At 41.8% G+C, this 22,353-nt stretch overlaps 1 long non-coding RNA gene across 1 annotated transcript in view; it reads left to right on the top strand.

Annotated features, from left to right (window-relative positions):
- LOC130156581 (uncharacterized) overlaps window positions 1-22,353 on the top strand; it is a 55,889-nt gene that overhangs the window by 9,993 nt on the left and 23,543 nt on the right. The window contains exons 3-5 of the long non-coding RNA XR_008824479.1: window positions 5,754-5,862; window positions 6,273-6,444; window positions 6,804-7,187. This is a non-coding gene — a long non-coding RNA (uncharacterized LOC130156581). The remainder of the gene's footprint in view (window positions 1-5,753; window positions 5,863-6,272; window positions 6,445-6,803; window positions 7,188-22,353) is intronic.

Raw genomic sequence — 22,353 nt, 5'->3', positions numbered from 1 at the left:
AAAAAAAAAAGAAATGCTGGTTTTGGACAGCCGCTGCTCCCTTGAGAAGCCCACCCTTAAGAAGACCTGGCCTGGACTTAACTTCAGACTCTAATGAGTGACCGTGGACTTCACCGATGACGCGTGTCTATAACACCTGGATAGTTATTGGGCAGATTGAATCCCTAGCAACACCTAAATTTATGCATACATGTTCATGGATGCATTAAGGCTGATGGATTATGGACACCTTTCCTTAACGTTTGTGTTGTTTTGTTGGGCTTATATCCAGGCCTTAGTGTCATTCAAACCTCATAGTTTTTGTTTAAAATATGAAGCAAATGCATTGTGAAATTGATATACTTCCAAATAATTTTGTCATCAGGCAATTAAAATATCATGTGCTATAAACATCTCTAAGACGCTATGGATGGGAAAGTTGCCAGTTTCACAAGTCACATTGCTTTCAAAAGTACAATGAATGTACAGTACTCTGAACAGTCTGGAAAGAAAAGTAATTTTCCAGCTCTTAAAAATCTTTTTTTAGCTTTTTGCAGTGCTCTGAAGTCAAATTATGATGATTTTAAAGGCAGAACTGCTAAGTGCCAATGATTTGTCAGTACTGGCGCACTTAAATTCCTAAAAACATGGTCAGGCCCATGCTTAATATCTTAATTGTGCATATGAAATACTTTTAAAGTAAAACTAGCCAGAAAATGAGTGCTTCTTATATTAAAAACAATAAATTAATTTGCTTTATTATATTAGAAAAAACTTCGGATAACGTGCCTTTTTACTGCAGTGTTGCTGTTTCTGGTGAAGAATATGACTGTGTAGACTAGGAATTTTAAGAGGCATCTGTGAACTTTGACTTTTTTGACATGATTAGACACTTGATTATTTTCCTTGACTTTGAAAACTGCATCTCTCATGGGCTTGATCAAATTGATTTCAGTTTATAAAAAGTTAAAGAGCACCTCTTGAAGTAATTTGTTAGCTAGAACAGAAAGTATCGTGAACCCGATGCCTTAGAAATGTAGTTAGAGGTCTGAATGTGATGTGATTAACTTCAGACTTTTTATTATTGGTCTGTGTCTCAGTTCACTGAATTGCAGGATGAGGATAGGGATGCTGTGCCTGCCAGGAGGTGGGCAGTTTGGTATCTCTCCTCTCGTGAGCATTCAGAGCGGCAAGGTAGCGTGTGGGAGAGCCTGGTACTGTTCAACAAGGTGCACTAAGGGAAAGATCACAAGCTAGTCAAAAGTTGTGTGTTCCCTGACAGTTGTGGTTGTGCAGGTCTTCAGTGTAGTGTACTTTAAAAAAGAAATAACATTCTAGAGCCTGTAATCGTTATCTCAAAAGAAGAAAAAAACCCAGCATGACAACATTAATGACCAATCCCAAAGTAATAAAAGTTCCTTTAGTCTATTGTTGCTCTTTAGGAACAAGAATCCCAATGGGAAAGCCCTAGAGGAGTGCCAACAATTGGAAAATGTTACCTAAACAATTAAGAAAATTAGCTTGAGTAATATAACTATTTAGGAAGTACCGCGGGCCATGTGTGCTGTATGTTGACGCCCTGAACACATGCATTGGTTAATGCGCTTGTCCAGTTAATTCGAAGGAGTCTGTGTCAGCAGGGCAAGTGTAATAGTATCTTTCTTTCATTAGTACAGAGGAACAGAAATCCAGGCTGGCCTTTGCAATTCTGGCTCGATCGCAGCCAGAAACTCTGATGGGGCTGCTTTGGGGCGTTGGTTGAAGGAGGGAGTTGCCTGGGCAGAGGCCAGGGGGCAGCGAAAAGCCCCAGCAATGGGCACCTCTTCTCCCTGGTCCTTGATCTGTGCGTGAAGGCTGCATAACTGGCAGAAAGGAAAGGGTACGAGAGGAGCACAGCATCCTGCTGGGGCTGAGCCCTTTCTCAGCAGTGCCTTGCTCCAGCGCTTGCCCTGCCTGCCCTGCAGCTCCGCAGAGGTGAGCAGCCCGGTTGGGGCAGCCTGGGACTCTCTGCACTCACAGAGCCTGCAGGGTACAGGCTTCCCCAAGCTTACCTGTCCTGTGCTTCCCTGCTACTACTGCTGGCAGTGTTTGGAGCTCCCTGCAGCGTTTCTCTTGCATGTCCCAACACCTTTCCATGCCGGGCTGGAGACAGAAACCTGCAGCCGGTGATGCAGTTCTGGGTGAGGAATTGCTGCTGCTGCCAAGGAGCAAGAGCAGTCCCACGGCTGCAGGGTGTGCTCCCACTGCCGTTTGCTTGAGAAATCGAGCTTTGTTGGCAGGAAGATGAGGGCAAAATGCTTGATTATGTGTCTAACTCCTGCTGTACTTTGGCACAAAAGGTAACGTTGCCTGTGCTGCGGAGCAACGTTGATTTGTCCTATCCTCTGCTGTAAGTAAGCATGTCTGCAATAACACAGAAGCAGGTGCACCTATTTATGCCAGGTGCAAACCTACTTGCATGGTCATATGTATGTAAATAAGTCCTGCGACCTTCTGAACTTGAGACTACTGTTACTCAGATGAAGATGGAACAGGTATGGCTGTCTTGCTGGAAGTGCTGGGTGCCCAAGAGCTTTTTGCCATTTTTTTTTATTTTACATGTCGTGTGTGTACCGGGACAGTGTCTTGTTGGGTGAGGTAGTCTGTGGTGACAAAGGGGTCATAGAATGGAATATTTTGAGAACCTAGAGTATGGCAGAGAGGATTTCGGCGCAAATTCAGTGTTTTCTTAGTAAAATGTATGTATTTAAAATGATGATGTTTTCAGACACAGAAAAAACAACTTCAAAGTTTTTGAAGAGGAGAATCTTACGCAGAGGTACCTTTTTGATTACAAGGCCTTTTGTCTCCTTTATATCACAAACCTCTCACTTTACACTGCTTCGGCAGCGGGAAAGAACCCTTACAGTGAAGATGTATTTACTGCCGCTGCCCCTGGTGCTACATTGCCCTTCAGGAACGGTGTAAAGAGAAATCAATATAACTGAGAAGCAAGTACTTATGGATATATGCTGAAGGAGTCATTGCAGTCTGATCTGCCATATTTTTGGAAAGTTCACACTTAAATTTTTGTTGGAAATCGTATCTGGAAAAAGAAAGCTTAGTAATGTGGTATATAAATATGAGTGAAGCAATGAGCATGAGATTTCACTGCAAGTGCTGAGGGAGTAATAGATGGGAATTAGCAAAAGAATAGGAGGAATGAATGGGGATATGCACTGAGAGTTTATTCTCTTTGAAAGATGATCTCTCTGCCTGAGACTTAGAGTCACTAAATAGCTAATGGCCGATACAAATGGTTGCAGATAGGATAGATGGCATCAAGATTGATGGCTGACTGTTGTTGGTCTAGGTTTTTAATCCAGGCTTCTGCTGGAATGCAAAGTTCCTAGCTCAAGATCAATTATACAAGGACATCAAGAAGAAAAAGACAGTCACGGTATTTGTCTGCTTCTCAAACTACCCAAAATGTGAAACTGTTTTTGCTTGCAGTGACATGCCTGTTAATTCCAGGCAATGTAATACTTGCTTATTACAACCCTTTCCTTGCAGTTAAAAGTAAAAAACCCTTTTCTCATGCACTGCTTATTCCTTGCACTTTTTGATGAGTTGTGATTGTGTTGTCTACACAGATAAATCCTGTGGGCTTGGGAGGCCACTGTAACGAAACAAGAAGATGCCTGAGTCACTTGGGGTGGGCAGCATGCCAGTAACTGTGCTCTTAACCTAAATTCATCGCACTGCAGATATAACAGAATACACTCAGAATGACAGGGGACAAAAGAATTACACACCAAGCAGGGATGGGCCTGAATCAGTTGGTAGCTCTGAATTAGGAGGCGCTTTCATGCGAGTTCATCTCGGAAACATACAGCTTGTCTTTGCTGGCATTAATAAAATGGAAACTGGTGCATGGAATGGAGCGCTGGATAATGTAAGAAACCTGAACTTTCAAGTGTGGCTCCAAACCATAAGACATACTTAGATAATGACCATGTAGCAGTTGTCTCAAGTGTAAAGGGTTCTTTATAATAACACCTGTTAAACTTCCTTTGATTTTCCATTAACTAAATTCCAGAGGAGAGGTATATGAGTCTGGGAGGCTGAGAAAGAGAGCTATAACATTTTAAGCATAGTTTAAAAAAAAAAAAAGGTAACTATAAAAGAATGTGTGCTATTATCTTTATTTGCTTTTAGCTTCTGATCATTCCTTTAATATCCAGAGCACGAAAATGGGATATACATTATCTGCACCGTGGCATGCATCAGACTTTGAAAATGTGACTTAAACTGTTCCTGTGCTCACTCACTGAATATATTTCTGTGAAGGAGATGAAAAAAGTTCTACTCAGGTCATGGGTGACACAGCAGACTGCAGACAATTGGTGCCGATTATGTTAATTAAGATGATTTGATTGGCAATAGATACGAATAGGATTGAGTTTCCATACAAAATAAAAATATTAATTGAATAACTTCCTGCCAGTGCTAAAAGTCATAGATAATTGAATGAGAAAAGGGAACTAGATTAATTGAACGCATAAATTCTTTACTGGGTCAGTTTTGGTTAAAATGCATGAAAATGCTGGTTACTTATTTTAAATGAAAGCTTTTATCCAAATGTCAAGTGCTCTGACTTCTCACTTCTCTGTAGTTAACCAGCTATGGTCAAAATTCAGTACAAGTGGAAGACTGAATCTTTAAAGATGAAAGCAGAAGAAATTTTTAAATTTTTGTCACTTATTTCTGGTTACTGAAGAATTCTCTAATACAGCAGATAGTGTTGATGCTTTTTCTGTTTTTTCTACTCCCCATTTATGCCCCATTAAGTTACCACAATAGTCTTTCATGGGATATGTAGCAATTGCACCTGACAGTGATGTGCACAGATTTGGGTTCTATCACTGCCATTCTCTTGGAAATAAAAACCAGAACCTACTTTCTTTGCCCTCTCAGCCCCACAGAGGTTCCTTAAGTCGTGTATTTTAGCTACGAGACAGGACATCCTGTGTGATTTCAGCAAGTCCATATGGTTCTTGAATGCTTTTCCCAAGGTGAGGATTAGAGAACATCAAATGCTGCCTGACGGAGAGAGGAAATCTCATGTAATGCTTTTGTTCTGCTAACATCTATGTAAAGAGCTGCCTGGGAGTTTTGGAATGGAATCTGTCATCGCTGTAATCCTGTTCTGGAAAATTGTGATGGAGACAGCACAGGGAGTGATGTCATTGGCTGTCTGACACAGTCATTGCCCACAGCAAACTCATCTCCTTACCAAACTTTCCTTTGTCTCTGACATTTGAATGCCTAATTGGCAAGCTTATTGGTGTTGCTTTTTTTTTCTTTCACAGCTGTGTTAAAATTCAAAACACAGATATGTGAGAGAGAGGCTAAAACAGAGGAGGGTCTGTTCAATGCTCTCTGCAGACTTCAGAGGAATTTTTGTGCACTCTGCCTTCAGTGTCATATGCAGGAAATTTTTCTTTGGTCCATCCAACGCAATAAACAAACCTCCTGTGTATTAGCTTTAGATTTTAGCACTTCTGTCACAGTCTGTGGCAAGTGGTAAAACTATAATAAGCATTTTTCTTTATGTGTAAGGGTTCTGGTCTGCCCTCATTCTCTTAGACACCTGTTTGTTAAGGTCCTGTTGCCATTTAGGGCAATGGTAGCTCTATGACATAATGCAAAACCACTATTTATATACCATGTATAAGCGACTAAATAAGTTGAACAGTCTTACGTTTTGTTTTTAACCTTCCCTGCCTTTGTAGATTGATCCACCAGTGATGAGAAATGCTGTGATCTACACTGCTGGGGTGTGAGAGGGCAGCCTGTGTTGTAATCCTGTGTTAGAAGTGAATTAATTGCCTGTTTTCCTGGGTAAGTTGTGCTGCATATGGGCACCCTCGTTTGTAAGGTAGCGTTGCAGGTTGTGGTTTATGAATTAAATCATCATGGTGTTAGACATTTTTAGATACATGCGGAGTTATTGTTTTACAAGTAATAACTTTAAGTATAACACAAAATGTCTTATTTTTAAAGATTATGATTATCATCAAAGAATGACATAGCTTTGGTTATGGCTACGAGTGCTTAGTATCATTGAAACTTAGGGATTATGTTTAAATGTATCAGGAACATACCTCATGCACATAACTGCTGCTTCTTGCATGTTATACAAGTAAAGGACCTCCAAAATGTTGGCAGTTGCTAAAGCTACACATAAAATGAGGCATCTGCATGTATTTCTGAGTTCTTATGCCAGTGTATATCCCCTGGCTGCATTACAGCTCCATGCCGGGATGATACCAGAACAATTCTCCATCCCTCTTTTCCCTGTTGTCACCCCAGTTTCTACGAGCATGAGAGCTGGATGGGAAGGAAGGAGTGATGTGCTGAAGCTGTGTCCCCTACCTGGGCAATGGGAGACCTCCCGTGCATGCCAGATGATTTCCCTCCAAGGTACCTGACTGATGAGATGGATTTCTTTGCCTTTTGGACTTCATTTTCAGGTTTTCTGAGTGTAAGTTTGCCACTGAAATTTATTACTTTCCTTAGTTTTTCAACCTGATTTTTCTGTTGCTAGCATTATGTAGCTTTGATTAGACTACTGAGTAGTGTTAGAGAGACAGGAGGGAGACGCAGGAGTGAAATATGACCCATTTGTATAAAGGGTCTACTTCTGTTCCACAGGAACAAATCCTAAAATAAGTGGTTAAACTCTTCCAGTCAGTGGCTGAAATAACATGGCTCTTGCACACAATTGTGAGGCCAACTGTGTTGAGAGCCCTACAGCTACAGTGTCTGCTGCTTTGTTATAGAGAAAAATGAACTAGATGGATTGTTTGAATCCATCGGGCAAACGCCAACAGAGGAGACGGACCAATGTTGTCCTCATCACTACCAGCACCACCACCTGCAGGGATTGTTTCCACCTGAGAGGGAAGAATCCCTTCCTGCCAGGATTGGAGACATAGGCGTGAGGACTTGGTATGGACTCAAGTGGTTTATTCTTTGTTCAAAGTGGAATCACAACTGTTACTTCCTGATGAGTCTGAACAAGTGGAAGAATTTTATCTGCTCCTGAGAGATGTCTGGGTCTGTCACATAGACTTTTTGCTGGGGACGAAGGAAGTCTGGCTTTAACCCTGGTTCGGGCAGCATCCCACACTGAGTTGGAAAGAAAGCTCAGCTTTAAAATGGAGGTAAGCGCAGGAAACTTGTGAGACCTGTGGATGAAAATTGCTGCATCAGTGTTTCCTATGAGGCAAATCTTGGTTATGTACTGAGATCATAAATGCCACATGACATGTTGGTGTTCTTCTTGTGCATAGTGTTTCTGCTGACGGTACGTTGGTAGGAAGTTCCACTGAAGCAGCTTGGAGCTGAAAACTGAAGTGAATCTTGTAGCAAGATTTTACCAAAAGCAAGGCTGTGTTTTTAAATGCACTGTGCAGAGAACAACAGAGAGCCACGCAGTCTGTTGGAAACACTATGCTAGATTTGAAGTCTTTAGTTTTATAAACTTTGCCTAATTCTAAAATCTTATATGGTGTCACTAATTATTTTCTAAAAGTGCCTGTCAGTAACAGATAGTTTTCTTAAACAGCATTAATTCTGCTTGCACATGGACAGTATATTTTCCTGCTTTGGTTTGGATGCTCTTGGGTAAAGCTACATGGCGGGGGGAAGGGGAGCAGAGTTCCCAACTGGGAATCTTCAACAAAAACTATTAAGGGGTGATAAATCATTGGAGGCCCAGCATGTGATTAAAAGCTGTGGCCACCAGCAGTGACCCATGGGGATGGAGGTATCAGTGACAGAGAGCAGGGGGGAGGTGTTTGGCATTCCTGTTCGGAGGCCTAACCAGGGCACAGGGGTTTGTTTATGTTTCTGTTCCACTGACTCCTGTGAAATGCCCTCTGTCTGTACAGGGAACACACATTGAGTTAGAGAAAGTATCTCTGGTATTTCTTGAGATGTCAAGGCACAGATACTTGAAGGTAATGTGTGAGTATAATTATCCGGGGTTGCAGAGTGAAAACCAAACACTTAGTCTGTTCAGGGCTCTGTGAATCAACAGTCAGCATCACATAGTTATTGTAATTTTAGGTGAGCTTCCCACACATGCACAGAATATTGTAAATATGACTCCTTTCCTTTCAACTAAGTCCATCTAGAAAAAGTAGGTTTTGTTGGACCAGGCATGAGGACATCCAAGCTCAGGTTCTGTCTTGTTCTTGCCTTAACAGAAAGCTTGATTAAGTAACAGTTTAAAAAAAGAAATGGCAAAGAGCATTACCATTTGGTCCATTTTAATATACATTTGGAGCAGTAACAGTGTATTTTGTGGCTGTGCAGGAGACAGTGGAGACATGATTACTGCATGTTATTTTGTATATCAGCTATTTGCCAACAAACATTGTGCCAGATGTTTCTCAGCAAGTCCAGAGGTACAGATGCAGTTGCAAAATGCTGGCAAAGTATAGCAGCAATGAATGAAAGGGTGGGTTCGGAAGGCAGCGAAGGGCAGGATGAAAGGGAGCTCCACGCCATTATGTGGTGGTAATCTCTGAGTTCCATTGGTAGAGGTAGAGCCAGGAGGGGAGAAGCTTGGTTTGGTAAGTGGAAATGATCACAGAAAAGGACTTGAACAGACGAAAAGAACAATAACTTAGCAAATGAGGTGCCTTTCAAGATGAAAGCAATTTGCATTGGTAAAAGGGCTGCGGAAACTTTTTTTAATGCCACATTGTTTTGATAGGCTCTGTAATTGTTTAGAAACATCCTTTTTTTTCCTGTGAATTCATTCTACCATGTGTGAAAGATGGTCTTGTCATGCTTAAAAGTATCATAGGGATCCCTTTATGAACATGTTGTCTTGTGTTTGACAGCAGCAATCCCAGAATGCTCCAGAGAAAACTGCAAGAAACCTCATGTTAAGCAGACCTGAATATACATGAGGGCTTCTTCCTATCCACTGTAGGCAGAGATTGGCTTAAGGCCTGAATCAGAAGATTTTATATTCCTTCCTATGCTCTTTTTATTAGCTTGGACTGGATATTTTCAACAGCCATATAATTCTAAACAACTGAGAAGCAACTCACTGTAAACTTCTTGACTTCTCACCAGCACCAGGAATATCTTAAAAGTTTCACCGTGCCACAGATAAACAAGTGATTGCTATATAATTGATGCTGCTCAACAGTGTAAACATGAGTGATATGGACACACCTTGTAAAGAAAGAACATGACACAGTAATAATAATTCGGTGTAAAAGGCTGACAAGGACTCTTAGCAAGTTTGGAAACATTATGGTTGCCAGATGTGCTATTCCAGATGTCAGGATTTCCTATTATATGCTGCTTCCGGTCAGGAGAAGTGGTTCCCGTGATAATGTGTTAGAGCCTTTGAGACATGAGGGTTACACGACCCTGAAAATCAATTCTGTGACTTTTGTTGAAAATTACTCTTATTATTAGAAAAGACTTCAATCCTTCACACCCTCTTGTGCATGAAGGGATAGCAAGATGCTTTGGTACATAGGTGAAAGATTGAGAAAAAAAATAATAGCGCAATATGGAAGAAGTCAAAATTAATTCCTAGGCGGGAGGCCAGCGCAGGGTCTGTGCAGTGGTTAACTCCCAGCACAACCCTTGGCCGTTTAGAAATGCACTGTGCGCAGAATTGCAATTGTCCTGCCAGGGTGCTGCTCAGCCAGTGACTTCCAGCAGTCCCTGCTGCATCCGAGTAGCATTATAACACGGAATAACCCCAGCTGATTTCATACCCTGCTGCTAGCTCCATTCCCTCTTCTTGGACTTCCCTAAAACTGGAGCCAGATGTTTACTAACCAGTTATCTGCTGCAGATGGGAGTTTACTGGTGTCAGCTTGTCATGACCTTGTAGCTTCTTCAGATTCTAGACATGGAATTGCTCCCTGAACTTCAGTTTCTGTTCAAGTTACCTTAAGCCACGTGGCTTTGAAAGTCAGTGCTTCTCTCCGTTGCTGCACGTGGCTGCCATGAGTCTGCCTTGGTCCCTCCTGAATCCCTGGAGACATCATTCTCTTAGCAGCTCCCGCTCATTGTTGTGTGAAGGCCGCAGATCCTTCGTGGCAGGGGAGATCAGACAGGTCCTGCCCCCCTGTTCCAGATTTGGGGATTTCCTAGAGGGGCTTTGCCTTAGTTTGACCTTTCTGGACCCTTTGAGGGATCCAGGCTTCCATCAGGCTGAGTCCAGTCACTGTTCCAGTGCCAGCTCTGTTACCTGGGACCCAGTGGCAATGTACATGGAGTGCCTAGGTCTAAGGCCGAAGAGTGGCCTGTGTTTCAACCATCAAGGGGCAAATTCAGTGTTTTCTTGCCGGTCATTTTTGCCAGCTAGAGATCCTTGTGTTTGTGTTGCAGACTTTTTCCCTTTGGCAAAAGCTACCAGCCTAGCTTTCACAGAGCAATTTCTCTAACTTCGTTCCTTTTTTTGCATCACGCTCTCTTGTTTTGCAAAGCATGGATCTAAACCACAATGAAAGTAAGAAGGGAGAAGTGAAGCCTAAATGTTCCTTAATGTTGCACAGAAGTGTTTAATATCCGCCTCTGACTGCCAATAGCAGAAACTCTGTACCAGTTAGAGAAAAAAGGCAGAGTTTATTATTTTGCCCAAGAGCTTTTTTAGAAAGTCTCCTATACCTGATATCAACCCTAATAGACAAACTGAACCGCTGTAGGAAGTCCTTGGTAGAAGCAAGAACTATATACAGGTCTCCCGTGCCTCAGCTCAGTGCTTTATCTGCATGGCACATGAATTACTTGTTCTATATCTAATTTCCATCCCTAATTACAGATTCACAAATTATTGTTATTGAATGCTTTACTTAATAACTAATGTATATTCATTTGTAGTTTATATTCCAGTACCTTGTGGCTTTCTCCAGGTATTTCCTGCTTAGAAAGATAACCACTGGAAGCCCAGTGCTTCCAGGAGCATCAGTCATGCTAATCCGTTCCTAAAAGGAGTTTGTTCTGCTAAGGATACTTGCTGGGCTAGAGGGTCTTCCATGAGGTGATGGGCTGGGTGCCCAGCAAAACAGCAGAGCAGGGAGTGAAGCCTGGCTCAAATGTAAGGGAATCTTCCAAATCCAGTTACTCTCCATTCTGGCTAATGGCAAGAATGGCACCGATTTTAAAGGGCACTTGGACCATGTACCACACCTCCTGGGAGATGCCACTACGCAGGAAAAGTGATGGTAGTACTTCAGTAGTTTTCCAGACACCAGACTTCCTTCAAGTGAACAATTTTCCAGTGGCATTGTCAAAGGCACGATGTTTTCCACCTGAAGAAAACCAAGGTGTGGAAGTCTGCCTGAGTTTGCAAAGAGTCTGGAACAAGAATTCTGAGTTGGTGAAGGCAAGTTAAATGCCCACACTTTACAGCTCATGGAAAGAGTTAAGAAAGGCGAAATATGGAGGGTTCCACCTGCACCTCAGTAAATGTGTGGTATGAACCATTAACCATGTGAGAGGCATAAAGGATCAGCAAATTAGGAAAATCTCATTTTCCTGGACATGAATTCATGCTTGCAAAAGTTTTGGAAAATATGGGTCAGTCTTGAGGTTTTTCCTTTAAGTATGGAGTCTCTGAAAGCTGATCTGTCTTTATGGGACCAATATTTAATATTATATTTTTGCTTCTTGACCAGATGGGCATAAGCCTCGTGTAAGTTAGTGCACATCTTGGCTTTCAGTTGTGGGAGACACTGTGATATGTGTGTGCAGACCATGCCCCTTGGCAGAGCCTCACGTTGCTATATGGAGCTCTGTATGAGCACAGGCTCTCATTAATTCACTTAACATTGCTAAATAAGCCCTCCTGACAGCTTGTGGGTTTTTTAGTAAGGCTTGAGCGGTGTGAAGAAGTGTTTATGGATGGAACGCAATGGTATGATGAAAGATACTGCACATGTATTCTCAGCAATGATCCAGTCCAATATTTCACGTTTCGGCCCAGGCTACTGCTGGGAGCACACAGTGCTGTCTCTTTTTAAATAGTTATCTGTGGCCACTTCAGAATTATTTGGTTTGGTTATTTATATATAGACTTTTTAAAATTGCCTTTTTAAAAGACAGCCTGTGCTTATGATAAAGGGTCCTTTGGCTTTCTGTGCTCCCTCTAGCAAAGTGACTCGGCCTGATTATGGGTAAAAAGGCAATGGTGCTGTGAAAACCAGCTTTTTGCAGACCCAGAGGGTCAAAGCAGTAGCCTGGAAATGCATTGGGGTCACCATGCAGACAGGAGAGTCCTTTAACAATTACATTTAATTTGACTTGCAATCAAACAGAAGTAGATGGAGAAGCAGGAAATGGTATCTTTAGGCATGACATGAAATAGTATTGCTGTCAACTTGAATAAGAAAATCTGACTTTTTTTTAAGTGACTACATATTTAAATAGCCTGTAGGGTCAAACAGCCTTTCCTACAGCTCTTTGATAGCTGGCCTGATAACGGCATATACGCTATAAATATCCTAAATCAATAACCCTGTATCACTGCTGAAAGCAGGCGTGTTCACGTATCACAGCAGATGGGAAGAAAGCAAATAATATTTGTCTTGCCTTTCAAATTGATTTCCTGTTTTTAGTAAGCCAGAGTGTGTCCATATGTTAATCAGATTGCTAAGAAAGATAGCTCAGGGCAGCAGACTTTTTCTTGACCTGCTGGGAGAAGGGGGGTAAGGAAGGGAGGAGGAAGTCCTCCACGGGCCTAAAATATCTGTGGCAGAAGCAGTTTTTACAAATGTTATGCAAATGCCTGTGCTTCCCTGACTTTCCCTGGGAAGTGCTGAGTGCTTTCCTTCCTAGGCAGATGATCTTCACAGCGCTCAGTAAGGTGCAGGATTGCACCTATTCACTGAGTATTCCTTAAGCAGTCTTTTCTTGCCTCTTGGAGAATATTTGCCATGACAAAAATTCTAGTGTCCCGATGTTGGGCAGAAAGACCCAAGGTCCTTGGGAAATGCGAGGGCTGCAGCCCTCCTCCTCTGCTTTCCCTTGTCCTCCTTCAGTGCCATGTGTTTCTCTGCTCCTCCACGCTTGCACTAACACGTGGCTGTTTCAGCTGCCATGTGCCCTACCATAGAGCACAAGGACTGTCCCTAATGGCTTCCAAATGCACTCCCAGGTCCTATTATTTTTCTCTTCAGGCAGGAGATTTTAATTAACTTTAATGACAAATAGTTCAGAGATCATTTGTGCGCACATAAACACTAATGATGTTTATGGGCAATATGCAATTGCCTGGGAGGAAATGATGGTACACTTGATGTTCCAAGCATATTCTCCGTGGAAGACGTTTATGTATGTTCTGCAGGCTTTTCAGTTTTATTCTGTTTTAAAAACCCCAGATTTATAAAATCTTTGGTGTGACAGTGTGAAGAGAATAGTTTCAGTGGACATTTAGTCAATAGCCATGGTCTGCTAGAAAGCTCACATGGCAGCTGCAGTCCTGCAGAAGTTGTTTGCGTGTTCATGCCAATGTGGCACACATCATAAATATGAAAATCAACCATACATATAGAACATTTTCTATATTGAATAAATCACAAATACAAAAATCAATTGATAATGCCCCAGATTTGCATACATTTGGTGTTTTACGCTTGGCTGATAGGAGTTAATACAAGATGATCCTGGCATCTCCATCAAGTCCCAGTTACCTCTTTCAGTCTTTTGAGATGGAAGTGGATCCAACAGGCAAAGCGCTAGCCTTGATTTAGGAAACTGCTTCCAGAACCCTACCTTTGTGTCTGATTTCTAGCAGGTTACTAGTCTATACCTTTGTTCCCCATCTTTTGATGGAGAGCAGTACTTGCTGCCTTGTAGATTTGAAAAATACACTAAAGACCGGGATGCGGTCAGGTTCCACAAAGATATCTAAAAGAAAAGCGGGTGCGCTGTGGATTATTTTAACTCAAATCCTAATTTATGTTGCTTGCTGTTTGGGAGATCACAGGGGAAGCAATGACATGAGAATGAAGCTGTTAACTTCTTTCCTGCATTCAGGGTGCATTGGCTGTGTTCAGGAACCATCTAGGAAGTCCAAGTGCAGGGCGGACCAGAGCTGGTCATTCCTCATATTTCTGAAATTAAAAGATAAAAACAGACCACTCCTTCCTGTAGTGGCTTTTATTATTAGAAAAGAAAAGTAATTTTATTTTGGAGAGGAAGGGTGATTTTATGGAGCTGGAAGCCAGATGATCTCGCTTCTATTCCTGGTGTTGACACAGATTTTCCTGTGTGCCCTTGGAAAATTCTCTTGCTGCATTCCCAATTCCAATCAGTGAAATGCTGCAATCAGTGTTTGTTATCTCTGAGGAGCACCCTGCAGTTAATAAATAATGCATGGTTGCTAATCAGGTTTTGACACATGCATAGATACTTGAAGTTGGTGTTTTGGTATCCAGTGTGGTTTTGGTGGTGTTCCTTTAAAAGGATTTAAACAAGTTAGGTCTTAAGTCCTGTGGCAGTTTAGGAGCTCTGTTTCTGTCTCCATCAGTGTGTAGCTTAATCTCTTTCAAAGTTCTGTCGTGGAGTAATGTGCTGCTGTGATAGAAAAGCGCTAGAAATAAATTGATTTCTTAATGAGCAGCTTAGTAATTCCATTAAGAGAAATAGAGGTGTAATCAAATTAAACTTTATAAAAATATTTTCGAGTCATTTTTCTAAAATATGTAATCAGCTGATGTCTTGGTGAAGAGCCAAACTGCATCTCCAACCTTGCACCTCCTACTTCCATGGCACTGCTAGTACTACTCAGAAAAAGGACACACGGTTTCTTTTCCCACCGTTTCTGCTGTTATGCTTTTACATACATGTTGTCAATACTGTGCTTTCTAACACCTTCCCTCCGTTACCTGCTGTTTCTTCACACCAGAAAAATCCAGTTCAGCTTCTGGGTATCACTGTGTCTTCTGGCAAGGGTTTGCAGGAACCAGGTGATCCTTGCTACTGCCAGTATTTGTGCTCCCTACATCCTGCGGTTTATGCCAGTTCAGCTGATCTGTGGAAATCCTGTGGATACTCGGTACTTTAAGTTGGCCATGGCATTCCCTGTAGTACTTGGGGTGTAACGTTCTCCGAAAGGCCAAGTCATCTAAGGGAAAAATTTGTAGTGGGACTGAAGAGGAGTGCAAGTGTCAGCTCTTTCTGGTGACTCTCTTGTGTTGAATTAGCAGGTAGAGCCTCGACAAAGACCAGAATGTTTTGAAGCAGCCACTGCAAAAAGACTAAGTGAGAAGCCAGAGACAAAGTGACGTGGCGGGGGTTATGGAGCAGTTCAGCGCCCGAGCCGGGAGCAGGTTACAGGCTTCCTGACACTAACGAAGTGCTTTAGCCACCGGTTTGTGTCAGTTGCCAAATATCCAAAGTCTTTATCCAGATCCTTACTGTGTGTATAGCTGGGCTGTAGGGACATTTTCCTTTTTCCTTTCCCAAATAATCACCGTTTAAAAATCAGTACCAGCATTTTTTTTGTTCCTTTCATTTACTTGGAGTCTTCTTAGCTCCACATCTGATTCTTGATAGAGGCAGGTACTGTAATTTCTATGCTGTTATCTGATCTATTTCCTAGTGTGTCTAGCTGGTTTTGAAAGCAAATAAAAAAGTAATCCAGTTAGACTTTATTTAAATTCATTCAGTAGGAACAATTATCTCAAGTGCTTCAGCTCCTGACATTCATCGCGCTAGAAAAGAACACAAAGATATTTATAAAAGTATGACCCTTTAACTCAAGTGGTGCTTGGAGAACATAAGAATAGAATCATTCAGTTGCATTAAATAATATGTGGTTAAAATGTGACTAACAGGTCTTGATTATGGCCATTAATGTTTGTGTTTAATAAGGAGGGTCTAATAAAGGCACTCTAAAAAGGTTACCAAATATTACAAAGAGTTGCTTTGCTGTTTACATCAGCAAATATTTTAGGTAGAGGGAGAAAATTGTGAAGTGTTGGCTGTTAGTCTTGGGCGAATGTAATAGATTCAATTATGTAATGTGAGAATGAATTTGTTCTGCTTTGCCTTAGGTTAGAATTTAAGCTTTTCCCCTTCAGATTTATTCAGATTAAGTGGCTGCTGAGAAGCTGGAACCTTGTCAAACAAACTTGGCTTTAAATTTTAAATTATTTTTAATCAATATGTGAAGAGGCCAAGCTCTGCCATATGTTACTCACCATCCATTAGTTGGTAGCTGGTCATTAAACTCTCACTAAGGTTTCCTAACTGTGACTATTGTGGTGATTCCCCCCCTCCCCTCCCCTCTCTCTCTGTAGAGTATGGGCAAAGGGGAGCATTCGTGGCAGATTGCCTTGAGGACAATAAAAACTCTCATGTAGTATGGTTGTTTGTTCAGACACAAACAATAGAGACATTTTGCTATTACCATTTGCCAGCTATCAAGGGGTTTCGAGCCCCCTCCCCCTTGGTGCCTACAACTCAAAACAGATGCAAAATCTTTCTTTTCAGTCCCCTTGAAATGACCTGTGGTGGTGCAGTGTCATTTAGAGGAGAAATTATTGGAGTGAGAGTGGCTGGTAACAATAGGGGCCTTGTGCCAGGCACATGACAGAACAGTGAGGGGGCTGTTGGTGACTTTATTGGGGAGGAGAACGGCGATCTGGCAGGTGCTGCCATTGTTAAAGGTCTCCGCTCCTAGACAGTGGTCGCAGATGAGTTCATGTCATTTTGTTCGGGCTCTTTACGCCGGGTTCAGTGATGTGACACTGGTCAAGTAGCCGATCCAGCTTTTCTGATCTCCTCGACTTGGTCCCTTCTGTAACATAACCCTTTATTGCTGAGATATGTCAACATGTTTCTAGGCCATATGGCTTCAAGCTAGAGTAACTTTTGTGTTCTCTGAAAGGGACATAATAACTTAATGTTTACTCTGCTAATACAGCCCTGGTACTCACTACTGATCCTGGCATTATTCTGTGGAGATGTCATCCAGAAAACCAATTAAAGTGTATTGATACAAAATGGATCCATTGGTTTAATGCTGAATTTGACAACAGCAGCGATTGTTGCTTACAAGCTGAAAGCTCCCAGTCACTATATTTAGAAATGTGCGCGCTCGGCGTTTTCCTTGTTTTACGCATCACGGTGGCAGGTTCTGGTGGTGGCATTGCAGACCAGCAAACCGGGGTGAAGATGTTTAAATTTTCTTACACTTGAAAGAATAATGTGAGTGATGTTAAGTAGAAAAGGTTAAATGCTTTGAAGTGAATGTATTAATGCATTAATTTTACTCATGCTGTCCCCTTTCTCAAAGCACCAGGCCACACTATAATAGCTACATCTGCTTCTGTTGTACATATTGTTTAGTTCTAGTTTTTTGGCTCAGAGAATAGAAACTGGTCTTTCTGTGGGGAAACAAAGAATTTGTTTTTGTAAATTGCCATTTTTTTTCTGAATAAATCATGAAAAACCTGGCAGATTGAACAGATCAGCCATATGGAAACTGGCAAATTTTAGTCTGCTGAGGATAATTAAACATGGATGTTATGTAGTCTAATGAGATACATGTTTGTGGTACAGGGAAGGACCAGAGAGACACAAAATGAGGAGATGGCACTCCAAAAGAAAAAATTACATCTTTAGGGTTTAAACTGCTGACATACCAGAGATCTGAAGTGTTTTCAGAGCTGTTTGATAGGCCTGGGGTAGGCAGGTCTCATCCAAACAGTACTTGTTCATCTAAAGTTGGCAGACAATTTGTAAGATTCCACTGAAAGGTGTTTTTTTCCTTAACAAACACTGTAGGGTGGTGCTGATAAGTTAAGAGATAGAATAAAGACGTGGCCATAACACGTAGAGGAGTTCAGACCATATAAAATCATTTGTGCTGCAGATAAATGTTATTGTTCTTTATTAGACAAGTCTGATTACCTTTTGATTGTCAGTATATACCATAAAATAAAAGATAAACCCATTTGCAAGCAAAGGTCTTGAAAATTTGGTACTGAAGTGGGCCTGTGAATGTGTCTTTTTTAAAAAAAAATAGTAGTACATATGGATTACTGCAATTGCGTCAAAAATAGAACCAAACCCTAAAAGTAATCAAAAAAGACAACTTTGCAGGAAACAAGATGTAGCTTTTGCTAGGGACAAAGCTAAATCAGGTATTGCAGCCCTTTTGAGATACGAGCCCTCATAAAATACCTCTGTGAGAAGCCTTTTGAATTTCAACTCTTCTGTTGAAACCCTGGGAATTTACCATATTTAGTCCTGTATCCTAAATGCTTATCTACAGGGTCTTCAGTCAGGACAAACAGGTAGCACAGAGAGGAAGTAGTTTCTAGAGTAAAACCTGGAGTCGATGAGCTAGGAACAGAATGGGAAAAGGTGTTAGGGTTTATAGGAATGTTTAATATCAGTGTAATGGGAAGTGACTTGAGGATGCGACCAGCCTAGCCAAACACTGCATAAACAAACAAGCACTTTCCACCTCATTCCCCAAAAATAACGAGCAGAAAAGCAAACTGAAAACAAAGCTAAGGGGGACTAGAGAAGGGTGTATGCGAGTACGATCTGCTAAAAGAATGCCACTAAACCTTCCAGATAGCACTACCTATAATTCTTAGGTGAGGCAAAGGGAGTCCCATCTCTGGGTGTGCCACTCACTTGCATTGTGACCTTTAAACGAGGTAAAACTCTTTTTCTTATCTATCTTATTCTTTCTTATTGTCTTCACAAGCAGTAAAAGGGAAGAGATTTCTGCCCAGATGTGGGGAGGTTTTCATCAGGTTCAGTAATGCACTCTGACGCTTTGGATGGCAAAGCCGAAAGTACCAAGGGAAACAAGGGCACACGCATGTATGGTCAGTGAAATTGAGCCAAGTTCTCCCCACTACCCCAGCTGTGTGACAGGAGCTTGTGTGGTCAGAGAATCCCCTCCCTCCAAGTGGGGGCCTCTTGCAGCTGGCAGAGCTGTGGAATATGCGTTGATGCTGCTACGCACACAAAACTGTGTTAGTATAGAATGCCAAATGCAAGCTTTAAGAAATGCCAGGCTTGAGCTGGGCTGCCTGTTGGACTGGCTCCACTTGTGTGGATGTAATAGGATGTGGTCTTTAATGGTGTGACCGTGCACGGGTTTCCTACAGGGCCCCAGATCCGGTCAGATGATGCGACAGACCTGCTCGGGAATGAGCTGGAGCTGAGCGCTGAGGGCTCGGGGCTGCAGCCTGAGCAGCTGGAAGATAAGTAAGAAATGAGGGGGCTGGAGGCTTACCAATGGGATAGGTGATTTTTTTTTTTTATTTTTTTTTGTACAGAGAGTTCGATTAAGGTTGTGTAGCCACCCTTAATTCTGACTTCTCGGGCTATCTGAATGTTGGGAATTTGATCTTGCCATCCTTTTTACGTCTCTGTGTTTAGAAGTTTCCATAAATTCGTAGCTTCCTACCCTTAAAAAACCAAACTATGTATCTATATCTATATATATTTTGGTCAAAACAGCAAATTCTAGTGTGCTTTGAAAAGTGTGTGCACAGGGAACACATTTGCAGGTATTTTAACAGTAGGCAGGATCCAAGCTTGGCTCTGGTTGCTGCTGCACTATTGTCATCTTGGGCCACTTTGCCACTTGTCCATCTTGCAGCTTCTCTTCTGACTCGTTCTCAAAGCTGTTCCAGTTCTGTCAGATCTCAACTCTTGCTTATGACCCTAGATACGCGTTTTAGGGGAGTCTCCTTAGCCTGAGTCCTATACCCATATGATAGCTCAGTCTCAGCATGTCTGCTTATGCTCTCAGTTCGTGTCTCTGGTGTGTTAACACCCAAGAAATCCATGTGCACAGGTGGCTGCAGGTACTGTGTTCGGGCTGAGGGCCATGTCTGGCTCAGTCTGCTCTCCAGCTGCAATTGCCAGTCATAGTCCCCTTCTCCAACCGGTTCCTTCCATCTCAGGATCCTCTCGATGTTCTCTGTACTGTCTGTAACCTACATAATAAGCATAATAAATAATATGCATAATAATAAAAAATAAATCAGCTTCATAATCATGTTACCAGACCCACTTGAAAGCATATGTTTAGTGGCAGATTAAGGTCAGTCTCACCAGTTTGGGTGTACTTTAATCATCCCCAGGATTTGTGAAACTATGACTATTTTGATAGTAATAATTACAACTTCTTATTTTAAAGTACGAAGCAGTGATGAGGTAGAAGGATGACACTATTTACTTTAAGTGATTCCATTTAAAGGTGATTTTTTTTTTTAATTACATTCCCAGAATTTTCCTAAAAATATAGATTATGTTCATTGGATGAGCTCACCTGTGACTCCCTCTTTGTCATTTAGTAGACTTGGTTACTGTGGGGAAATACCATAGCATATAAGGAATAAATCACTCGTGCACGTATGAAATCAATTCTCTCCATTTCTGTAGTTTAGAATCATTTACACTGGAAAAGACCTTTGAGATCATCGTGCCCAACCATAAACCTAACTGTGCCAAGTCCATCACTGAACCGTGTCCCCAGGCACCACATAAAAATACTTTACTTATGTCTGCATTGATAATCTATTCTTAGGTACATTACCCTGATACTTTTTGCCTCACCTACCTCTCTGACACTGAAGCCAGAAGTTATATGTGTGATAGTATGTATTTTGTTCACGCTGTGTTTGCAGATACTGTAGGTATGTGTTTTGGTCAAGGTTTGCTTATCTCAAGTTCTCAGGCAATAGAATAATAAAAAAAAATTATTAAATTAAAATCTCTAATCTTCATCTTAAAAATACCTAGCCTGGAAATGATGGTTCTCTTTTGGCAACGTGACACAAGAAGTCTGAAAATCGTCACAGTATAACCTTACCTTTAAGATAAGCAAACATGATCAAAACCAAACATGTAAGCAGCCTGCACGGTATGGTGTAAGATACTGGGGACAGATTCAAGGAGGGGTTTGTATAGCAAGAAACATCAGGCTTCTCATCTGATCTGCAGGAATTAATACTGAAAAGGATAAAATCAGGTTTTCTCTTTTACAATAAAACTTACTTTCTCTTGCATACACCCTCCAAAATAGAAGACGTTATTTGACGTTTGTGAGCTGGAAATGGTAAGCTTCAGTAGATTTCTTGTGTTAAAAGGGCAAACTAAGGTATTCCCCAGTAAGTAAGGCTCAATCATGTCTGAAAATACTGATGTGTGGCTCAATCGGTAGGATGGGTAACCATCAGGAGTCGTAGGTGAAAACAGCCCCCAGAGATTTGCTTTCACAGAATAGGCACCGCTGATCCCTTTTGAAGAGAGAATCTGCTAACTAACTTGCAACGTTCTGCTTGCAATGCATTCTTTCAAAAGGAGAATTGGAAATACAGAATAGTGGTGAAAGCACTACAATGAAAATGGGAAATAAACACGGTAGAATAATCTTGGAGGAATGTATGGATGGGATGCTCAGACAGTTAGGGAAAGGGGAGAAGGATATGGGCAAGCTGGAGTCCTGTTGTGCTTCCCGAGACTTTTCTAGTGAAGGGACAAGGTGCTACAGTGCAATGTCATTCAGTGACGGCAGCACCTGATCCCAGGAAAAAGCGCAGGAGCTTTGAGCTTGTGGAAAGCTGGAGCCTTCTATACCTAGCAGAGGCAGGTGCTGCCACCCGCGCTGAGGCTGCTGCTTTCTGCAGGGGAAGTAGAAGGCCAAGACCTGGGAGATGAGCCCGGGACTCTGGTAGTTCAGGACTTGTCGTGGGAACGTTAAGCACCCACAGAGCGTGTTGTCAGCTCTGAGGCACCAAAATGTGCTTCCCCTACCACTGCTCACCAAACACCTTCAGGCACTGCTAAGTAGTAACAGCGGTGTAAATCACTAGCGAGGTCATCAAGGCTAGCTGATAGGAGACCTGAACGTGGCCTCCATGTTTCGTGGGTTTTTTACAATGTCAGTGCAGGTTCTCTGTCCTTTGTTGGCAATGAGGGGGGTTTAGCTGGTTCCTTGTCTGTGAAATCAAATGCTCATGGTGGATTTTCCCTGGCATTTGCATCTTGTTTTGCTCTGGAATAGAAGTGAGTGAATGAAACGGAGGGGAGAGAAAGAAAGCAGGCCGCAGCCAAAGCTCAGGTAGAGGAATACAATGAGGAAGTTAAAACCAGTGCTGGGGTGTAAGGCAGAAAATTAATATTATTTTGTTTATTAAAACAAAAAAAGATCCTCAGGAACTGCTGTTAATACAACTGATCAATTATTTTTAAAGACTGTTTTTGTAGCTGAAGGGGAAGAACAGTGGCCCTTCTATTATGGCAGGCTAGCAGTCCTGGGAATATTCTATTCCTCTTCTGCTTGGTATGGAGTACGTTTGAAGAGATAAC

This window comes from Falco biarmicus, chromosome 10 (assembly GCF_023638135.1).
Source record: "Falco biarmicus isolate bFalBia1 chromosome 10, bFalBia1.pri, whole genome shotgun sequence".
Classification (NCBI taxonomy): Eukaryota; Metazoa; Chordata; class Aves; order Falconiformes; family Falconidae; genus Falco; species Falco biarmicus.
The sequence above is the reverse complement of the archived record's forward strand: the minus strand, read 5'-3'. Positions and strand labels throughout refer to the sequence as shown.